At 28.1% G+C, this 10,886-nt stretch overlaps 1 protein-coding gene across 4 annotated transcripts in view; it reads left to right on the top strand.

Moving 5' to 3' along the window:
- Positions 1 to 843: 843 nt before the first annotated feature.
- The window catches only part of LOC119556670, a 79,390-nt gene continuing 69,347 nt past the window's right edge, over positions 844 to 10,886 (top strand). For 3 of the 4 annotated variants that reach the window (XM_037869029.1, XM_037869032.1, XM_037869031.1), the window contains exon 1: positions 888 to 1,778. The gene's annotated coding sequence lies outside the window, so the exon portion shown is untranslated. Of the gene's footprint in view, positions 1,779 to 10,886 lie in introns of all 4 variants that reach the window. The other variant, XM_037869030.1, reaches the window with a different exon arrangement.

Genomic DNA, 10,886 nt, shown 5'->3' with positions numbered 1-10,886 from the left:
ATACAAATTTTTATTTTATTAAGATGTGCTTAAAAAAAAGAAATTTAATAGAAATTGTTAAAATATCGATCTATTCAAGATATGTTTAAAAATATATTTATTCATATAACAAAAAGTACAAAGTAATGCATAAGACAGACGTACTTATGTTTTTAAAAAGTGTTTTTATATTTTTATTCAAACAATTTGTTCTAAAATAATCACCACTATGTTCAATAAATATAAATATAAACATAACTTAACAAACTTGTATGGGAATATTTTATGATGCTTATATAAAGTAGTAACATATTACTTTAATATTAATTAATGTGTGAGTAGGTTTTGTATTAATGAATTGAGAATTATTGTCCCTTAATCTCCACCACTTCCAAAAATTATTACATTTAAGTAAAGCCTTTAAGCTAACCAACTAAAACTGCTTCTGTGCACTATGTGGAATAATTTGGGAAGCCACTGTGCTGGTTCGATGGTCTGTTCGAAGCGGTTGCAAACGGTTGGCAGCGGTTGGATGCTCGACGTCGAGCGAATGTGTTGTTGTTCGAGCCAACACTGACTAACGGCGAAAAGGGGAGGCAAGGCAACAAGGCAACTCTCTTGCTCTCTCTCACTCTTTTTCGTTAAAAAATTTAATAATAATTTTAAAAAAATTTTATATATATATTTGGGGTTTCCTTAAGGCAATTTAAACTAATTTTTAGACTTTTTCTTAATCAATTCAAACCATTACCAAAATTCGAAAAACGCGATAGACGCCAAGATAAGACGCAACATCTGCCGCGGTTGCGGTTGCCTCTGCCCGCGTCGCTGCCGGCGTCGCTGCCGTTGAGCTGGCGCTGCGTTGTCGTTGTCGTTGTTCAATGGCTAAAAACTCGGGTGTGTGCTGCGCGCAGAGCATGTGAAAAATTGACAACGTTTGCGCCAGATAACATATACGTTGCGAATTTATTTATAACAAATTCACGAAAATTAACCGAGGTAAATGTGCAACGCAATTCGTTAAACAAAAAAAGGAAATAACGAAGAAAAATAATATAAATATATATACATATATAATATTCGTGCGGTTTTCTCTGAGCCTATGGCTGTGTGTGTGTGTGTGTGTGTGTCGGTGTGCCTGCAAAACGGGAAAAAAGAAGTTGAGCTGAAAAAGCAGCAGCAAAAAAAAATGGAAAAAAAATATATTTTTAAAAATTGCGTCGCGATTTTTTTTCTCTCCCTCTCTTTCTCGCTCTCGCTCGCTCCCTCCCCTTCTCTCTCGCTCGCTCTCCCATTGAAGTGGAAAAATTTCTAAATGTGCTTGTGTGCGTGTGTTCTAATTTTTTGTTTAATACATTTACAAAAAAAAATAAAATAAAATAAAAGAAGTCGCACACACACACACATACGCACACACAAATAGGGAGAGAATTTGTTAAACAACAACAGCAAAAAACACAAATTTTTTTGGGTCCGACAACGCCCTGTGCTAAAAAAGAAATGAAAATTATACCGTTATTTGCTTATACCCTCCCCTTCGCCAATAAAAAAATATAAGATAAATATATATATATGTATGTGTATGTTGCATATAAAAGTTAACTTTTTTTTATTGTTACGTTACTGAAAATGCGAAAAATCAATAGAAAATAAGATATTGCGTTTTTGTGCCATTTGAAGAAAAGAAAATGAAAATTTCAATTCAAATCAAAGCTGAAAATTATTAAAGTTCAAAAACTTATCATGGATTCTCACGGATTTTTTCATCGCGGATTTAACCAACATCCATCGTCCATCGGGTAAGTTCTGAAAAAATCGTGTAAAACCTATTTCTTTTAAAGATATTTCTGGGCTTTCATAGAGTTTGTGTGAAAAATAAACAATCTGTAAAGGATTTTACATAAATGGAGTGTTTTATTTTGGAATACCGCGTGCCAATCATTTTTAAATTGGGTATTTTTAAGAACTGAAACTTGAAAAGTTGGGAAGATCATACACCAATTTAAAACCATTTCTATCAAGAACATTGCTGTTTTTAATTTAACCTTTTAAGGGTTTTCTTCTGGGTTTTAAAAGTTAATGATCCATTTTACCGATGTGGAATATATTATATGCATATCACTTTTTTGACTTTATCTTTGGGATATGATATGATATGACAATTTATGAACGCGTTTTATAGAAATAGAGTGTTGAAAATAAATAAAAATAACTCAAACTAAAATACCGTTGGTGATTAGTGTGATTATTTTAGTGAATCGAAATTATAACTAAAAGATATTCACAAGATTTAAATCAATTTCGGTGGTTAAGTATAGCAACTAAAATAGCAAATTTGTAAGAGAATGTGCTTCGGATTTGAGTTTAATAAAATAAAACAAAATCTAATTTTGAAAATTTCTTTTAAATATACTACACAATATTTTTTTTTTCTGTTTTTGATTATCCAAATGTTCCCCATAAACAATATTCATACAAGAAAATTCGGAAATCCGTCGGTCAGTGATCAAAACCCTTAAAATTTAATAACATATTCCTCATATTATAATTACAAACCTTAAATATTTTTTTTTTGTCTATTTGAAAGTTTAGTCTCTAGAATGAATTAGAAATTAGGGTTTTTAATTAATAATAGAGACATATAAATAACAAGATTTAATATATTACAGATTTATATTATTGTTTAATTCTAAAAGTTATGAGGGAATTCTTAATTGTTAACTCATTAGTAAACGATATAGTTATGAAAGATTTAAATGCAGTTTTTGGTTTTTTTAATATTAACCAATTAAATTATTCAATTCTTTTTAACATATTTAAAAACATTTCAAATCAATTTACTTCAGAATATTTTACTTTAAAAGTGGTTGTACCCAAAAATACTGTCACATTTGTTTCTATATTAAAAAAATTTTTAAATGTTTCTATAATTGTATCTATAAAATGATTTTCTTATTGGCTCAAGTACAAACGAACATGGTTTCTTGAGATTTCATTAGAAAATCGTATATGCTTAAAAATATATGTATTAAATAAAATTCTCGTTAAACTGGTTTGAAAACAGCCCTTTATAGATCGAAATGGGTTTCTTTCAGACTTTCCACGAGAGTTTAAAGTCCGCGATCTGGTTCTTCAACTCACTGGATTTAATGTTTGAAATTCCAATTCCCCATGTGTTCGTAGTGCTCCTCTTCTTCTTCGTCTTTTATCCATACGTGTGGCGCCAAAAATATCAAGTTTTTTTTTTCTTCATTTATATTTTTGTGTCTATTTTTTGATGTTCTTCGGGTCTCCGCCTTATATGTGGTATATATTTCCATACATTTGTAGTTTTATTTATTTATACCTTTCTGAGCTCTGCCTTTGGAACAACTTCATTGTGTACATATGTATTGCAATCACCCATTAGCATTTTAATTATGCAAATATTACTTGTGCTTTTTTTGTTTCTGTCCTACCAATTTCTTTTCTGTGGTTGAAATGTGAATAGCTATACTATATATAAATATATTCGTATATATGTTTATAGATGGGGTATACGTGGCCTGTGGTTTTTGTTTTTGTTGCTGGCTGTCTCTCAAATCTTTTTTCTTTGTGGGTTTTTTTTTTTTAATTTTTTCTTATAAGCCGCACGTAGAATTTCTTGTTGAACCGGTTTTTTTTTTGTTTTTAGCTGTGCTTACCGTTTTTTATTTGTTGCCACACACTCTTTATACACACAAACAAAAATATATATTCAATATATCTGTTAAACCTGGCTTTAATTATAAAGAATTGGATTTTGAAAATAGGTTCAGATATTATATTTTTAAAAATGATATATATTATATCTCTATTTTTTATTAGTTTTATGCAGTTATTATGTATCTATTATATCTCTATTATTATTAGTTTTATGCAGTTTTAAGCCAAGAAAATACTATTATTCTAAACACAGCTGTATATTTATCCACATATATTGTACATGGATTTTCTTGCTGTTTTCCCGACTGTTTGCAGTTTTCTTGTTCATTTAAATGCAGTCGCTATCCGCATATTGATTTTTCCTCCTCCAGAAAGACAAAAAACCAACAAAAACAAAAAAACCAAGTTGGTAAAACAAAAAGAAAAATGCAACACACAGGAGAAATAAAAAAAACTTCACCACCAAACGAAGTTTGGCAACCTCGCCTTTTCACTGATGGCAAAAGAAGATGAAGAACCAAACAAAAAATAAAAATTAAAATAAAATAAAAGAAATGAAAAGAAAATTGAAGAGGAAAAGAAAAGAAAACCAAAATTACCGTCCTTGTGCTTTAACCCTTTGATGACCTTTTTGTTGAAGAGCTTTAAGTAACTTTTCAACCCTTGATATCATATTTGTTTAGATTTTAATTTTAGCTTTAATAAATATTAAAAATTAATTTTTGTTACATAGATAAAAGGCCAGAACTCCACATTTTAAGCTGATGATGAACTAAACATTTATTTTTTATTATTAAAAAAAATCATTTTACGTTAAATACATTTTTAATTACCAAAATGAAGTTTTCCGTTAATAAACAAATATTTACAAACATTATATCTATAATCAATAATGAAATGGAGGTTTTTCTTTGATAAATTGCTAGAATTATAAATATTTAACATTTATTACTATTTATTTATTTTAAAAAGCATATAGAAATGTTTAAATAATATATTTATGAAGTACTATAAAACCAGTAAAAACTATGGGGTAAATCTTTAGTATAGCATTTTGATAAAAACAGATAAATAAACCTTCTTTAAATGTGATATATCTGGATAAAATATATACTACGTATTTTTATATTTATCCGTGTGTTTAGCTTGCCAGTAAATAAAATAAAACTGGAAATTTGGATTAAAAACGGGGGAACGACAAAAGAGTCAAGTTAAAAATGTCACTTGGCATTTATTTTAATGGAATTTCTGTGTTTGCCAGCGGCAAAAACAATGAAGCACAAAAATATGTACAAAAATAAACCAAGAAAAAAAGAACAAATTAATAACTCAAACGAAACAAAGCACAGCGCAAAAGTCAAAGTTTATACATATTAATAATTTGTATTTTTTTTCCCGCCAGCAAATGTAGATCATATCTCCTTTGTTTCTATTTATTTTTGCCCCGTCTGAAATTTCCGCTTTTTATTATTCCATTGCAAACTTTGAACATGTGAAAGTAATTTAAAAGCAAATTATTTGCTCTTGTTCTTATCTCGCAACTTTCTTATCTCCCCTTCCTTCTGCCCCCCTTTCATCCGTCCCTCCCTTTGAGCTCTCTTCCACTATCTGCGAATGTTCGAATGTTCTTGAACCTGAAAGAGGAGGAGAAAAGAAAGGGAAGGAAGAGGGAAGAGAGAAAATAAAAGAGAAGAGAAGAACGACCAGAAGAATCAGTCTACATATGTACTATATGGAACTACTAAATATACATAGATAATCTTTGGAGATTTTATTTTATTTACATATAAAGAGTATTTCGGAATATCTCAACTATTTATCGTAAATTTTATGACGATATCTCTTGAAAATCTTAGAGTAAAGGAGATTTTATTTTATTTACATATAAAGATTATTTCGGACTATCTAAACTATAAATCGTAAATTTTATGACGTTTTCTCTTGAAAATCCCAGAAGAAACCGACTGTTCAGAACTACAAAGTTTACTGAATCTTTCAAGATTTGCCGTCAGCTTTTGTTTGCTATCGCTAACTTATTTAAATATGTTTGTGAATTACAACAACCGTTGTATTTTGAACGTAACTTCTAAAAACACGTCTTTTTAAAGGCACTTTTTAGATTTCTATTTCTATTTTGTATTATGAGCTTTCCTTGGGATTATAAAAAAAAAGGAATTTCAATTATTATTAGTAAAACTTATAAAGTTTGTGCTACTATTCGAAAGTTTTTATACATGATTATCACCAAAAAATAAAAAAAATTCATCTTCTATTTACTGTTTTTAATGATTTCGCAAATGGTAACACATTTTCTTTTTATAAGTTTCTTTTTTTTATAATTTATTAAAATTTTGACAATAACATACATTTTTTAATGCATTTTTAAAAAGTATTTATTTATTTATACTTGAAAATTTATTTTCAATAGAAGGATTTAAAAAACTAATATTTTTGTGTTATTTATAGATAAAAATCAATATGCCATATCAAGATGTATATAGAATATTTATATTTATATATATTTATAACACAAAATTTATGTCATACATTATGATTAAATTCATATTGAAAAATTCCTGAAAATCTATGTTAAATGTACATACATATGAAGATAAATAGATAGATGTACTTAAAATAATAGTATTTTTGGTTTTAAACTGCTAAACAATCTAAACTTGATACTGCATAAATCTATTAATAAAAGAGATTAACAGATATGTAAATATACATATATAATATATAAAGGGAAGAGAATTCCAAACCCTTTTGTGTAATATTTTCTATAGAAATTCTAAAATATGTCAGTACATATGCGAAATGCTATAGAGTTTCGTTAAGAATTCGGCGCAGATTTATTTTTGCAAAATTACAAAACTTAAGAAACCACATGTGCGGCATATGTGTTTAGTATTGCAATATTTATTATAATTTTTTGCGTTGCACTTTTTGAAATTGCAACGTGCGTGTCTCATTTTTGGTGGGTAGATATTTTCGTGTTTTTGCAAAAAAAAAAATAAAGAAGTCCTACATACATATATACATATACATATGTACAAATACAACAAAGTGCATGCAACCTACGGTGGAAACTTTTGAGGTGGAAAACACGTTTTCCCAGGCAAAAACAAAAAGCGCAGACGTAACTGATAAAGCACACGCACGCAACAAAAACAACATGCACACTTTCAAGAAAACAGTGGCGGTGAAATATATGTAATTTCTGATTGATTTAATAAAAAAAAATGGTCTCTGAAAAATATATTATTTATTTGACATTGATAAGGTAAAATGAAAAATAAATTGAAATTCTAATATACTTACAAGGGTGGTCAAAAGTATTTTCACAAAAAAAAAGTTAAATATATTCATAATTTGAACTTACATCTTGTTAACTTTGGCATCAATGGAAAGGTAATTTAAATGCCGTTTGAATGATATAATACATTTCTTAACACATTCAGTACTTATTGAAAAGGACGAATTTGTGTGAAAATGTCCTTTTTGAACTTTTTTCCTCGACTTGAAAACTGAAATTTTTTGATGCAAAAAGTTTCTTCAAACAAAAATAATAGTAACTGCAAAAAGAATTTTTCAAAAATCATTTTGCTTATATTTTTTATGATTTTTTGAAAATGCTTAGAAACATGCATTTTAGCCATATTTTTCTCTTTTTCATACAAATTTTTTCCGACAGTGTCACCTTTAAAAAATCATAAAAAATATAAGCAAAATGATTTTTGAAAAATTCTTTTTGCACTTACTATTATTTTTGTTTGAAGAAACTTTTTGCATCAAAAAATTTCAGTTTTCAAGTCGAGGAAAAAAGTTCAAAAAGGACATTTTCACACAAATTCGTCCTTTTCAATAAGTACTGAATGTGTTAAGAAATGTATTATATCATTCAAACGGCATTTAAATTACCTTTCCATTGATGCCAAAGTTAACAAGATGTAAGTTCAAATTATGAATATATTTAACTTTTTTTTTGTGAAAATACTTTTGACCACCCTTGTATAATAAATAATACTGCAAAATATCCATATTATTTTTAATGCAATTTTGATACCTAAACATTTTAAATACATATGTAGCTTTGGAACTTTAATTGAATTTTTAAATAAATGGTTTTGAATTTTGAAATACTTATAAACTTATAAAAACCCATTGTAGTAAATATAAACTGTAAAAACTGCAAGCATATCTAAAACCATAAAAATGTTCTCTGAAAAATATATTATTTATTTTTGACACTGACTAGGAAAAATGAAAATCAAGTTGAAATTTTAAAATACAGTGGTCGGCATAAGTATTTTGACAAAATAAAAGTTAAGTATACTCATAACTTGAATTTACTTCTTGTAAACTATAGGCATCAATGGAAAGGTAATTTCAATGCCGTTTGAATGATACAATACATTTCTTTACCCATTCAGTACTTATTGAAAAGGACGAATTTGTGTAAATCAACTTTGAAATTTAAAAAAAAAACTTTTTTCCTCGTCTTGAAAACTTAAATTTTTTGATGCAAAAAGTTTCTTCAAACAAAAATAATAGTAACTGCAAAAAGAATTTTTCAAATATCATTTTGCTTATATTTTTTATGATTTTTTGAAAGTGACAATGTCGGAAAAAATTTGTATGAAAAAGACAAAAATATGGCTCAAATGCCTGTTTTTAAGCATTTTCAAAAATTCATAAAAAATATAAGCAAAATGATATTTGAAAAATTCTTTTTGCAGTTACTATTGTTTTTGTTTGAAGAAACTTTTTGCATCAAAAAATTTAAGTTTTCAAGACGAGGAAAAAAGTTTTTTTTTTAAATTTCAAAGTTGATTTACACAAATTCGTCCTTTTCAATAAGTACTGAATGGGTAAAGAAATGTATTGTATCATTCAAACGGCATTGAAATTACCTTTCCATTGATGCGTATAGTTTACAAGAAGTAAATTCAAGTTATGAGTATACTTAACTTTTATTTTGTCAAAATACTTATGCCGACCACTGTACATATAATAATACTGAAAAATATCCATATTGTTTTTAAAGCAAATTTGATACTTAAACATTTAAAATACATATACATATGTATAGTTTTGAAACCCTTATTGAATTTTTAAATAAATTGTTTTGAATTTTGAAATATTTATAACCTTATAAAAACCCAGTGTAATAAATATAAACTTAAAAAACTGCAAGCATATCTAAAAACATCAAAATGTTTTTTGAAAAATATATAATTTTTTTTGACATTGACTAGGTAAAATGAAAATCAAATTGAAATACATATAATAAAACTGAAAAATATCCATATTGTTTTTAAAGCAAATTTGATACTTAAACATTTAAAATACATATATGTATAGTTTTGGAACCCTAATTGAATTTTTAAATAAATAAATTTGAATTTAGAAATATTTATAATCTTATAAAAACCCATTTTAGTAAATATAAACTGTAAAAACTGCAAGCATATCTAAAATCATAAAAATGTGTTCTGAAAAATATATGATTTTTTTTGACATTGACTAGGTAAAATGAAAATCAAGTTGAAATTGTAAAATACATATAATAAAACTGAAAAATATCCTTATTATTTAAAATGCATATTCGATACTTGTACATTTAAAATACATATATGTAGTTTTGGAACTCTAATTTAAATTTAAAAAAAAATTGTTTTGAATTTTGAAATATTTATAAACTTATAAAAACCCCTTGTAGTAAATATAAACTGAAAAAACTGCAAGCATATATTTTCTCAACCTCCACTGTGTCTTTCTACGCCCATATAAAATGCCCAAAAATTAAAGCTCAAAACGAAGCGAAAAATCAATACTTTACTTTGCCCAAAACACCGAAATGTGCAAAGGAAAAAGGAAGAGAAAGGAGGATGAAGTGGAGGGGGAGGAGGAGGAGGAGAAGAAGAGGAAGAGCCGGGCCTAAAGGCAGCGACGCCAGCAGCGACGCCGGCAGCGGCGCTTATCTGAAATAAATTGCTTTCGGCCTACTCGTGATTTTTTGTTGTTTTTCTACATTTTTTTTTTGGTTCACCTTTTTTTTTTCTTACCTTTTTTTTTCTTTCTGTCTGTATGTGTGCACATTTTTCTGGCTTTTACCACCCACACACGTGCATGAATAAAGCAGTCAAAAGCATGCGCCTCTGTATGTATGAGTGAGTGTGTGCGTGCTCCACAATTATTATTATTATTATATCGCGCGCTCTCTCTCTCGCTCTTTCTGCCCGTCTTCCTCTCCCTCTCGCTCTCTTTACATGGCTTTTATTTTTCCTTTTGTACGTGTTTCACCTTGCGCGCCGTGTTTATTGCTGTTGTTTTTGCTGCTGCTGCGTTTTACTCGTTAGACTCGTTTTTGCCTCCACCTCCTTCCCCCATGCTTTATCATGCTGTCTTCATGCCGCCGCCTCTCCTCTCCTCTCTTCGTAGGTCTCCTATCATGTTCATGCACAAACACACACGCACACTGGCTCGCTTTTGTTGCTGCACTTTGTGGGAGCCAAAAATGCGCTGTTGCCGCTTTTCACTTCGAAAAATAAGCTATTTTCAGAGGCATCTACATAAATGAAAGGAAACCCACCGAAATTCGGGAACAGGCCTAAAAATCTTTCATTTATTACCTGTATTTTTTGTTTTAATAATTTATACATTTTTGGTAATCTTAATATTCTGATTTATTTATCGAGAAAATCATATGTAGAGGGTCGCACTTAAAAAAAACTGTTGAAAACAAGGAAAACAGCTTTATCTTACTTAAAATATTACTGTTAAAAAACAGAATCAATAATATTTAAATTCCTGGAAACTGTTCATATAAAAAAAGGCTTTAAAAAAATTAGTAACAACCTAAAGATAAACGAAATTATTTATTTTTGTACCTTTGTTTAACCCCTTTGTAATACATACATATGTACCAGAAAATATATTGGAAAATAATTTAATATTTATATTTTATTAACATACATTTTAAGATTGTTTGTTATTATTTGATTTCAACATTTTATTCGCATTTGAAGTTGAAAAAAGAAGACCGATTATTAATGGGATCCACTGTATATTGTATTCCTTAAAAATTGAAACTTAAACAAAACTTACTTGGTAACTAGGTATATTTTAATTTAATAAATCCGTTTCTTTCCAAACCCCATAATGAAATGAAAAGTTAAACGTGGGAAAACCATTAAATTCTTACACTTAATCGTATCTCT

This window comes from Drosophila subpulchrella, chromosome X, assembly GCF_014743375.2.
Source record: "Drosophila subpulchrella strain 33 F10 #4 breed RU33 chromosome X, RU_Dsub_v1.1 Primary Assembly, whole genome shotgun sequence".
Lineage (NCBI taxonomy): Eukaryota > Metazoa > Arthropoda > Insecta > Diptera > Drosophilidae > Drosophila > Drosophila subpulchrella.
This window is presented reverse-complemented; position numbering and strand designations above follow the sequence as displayed.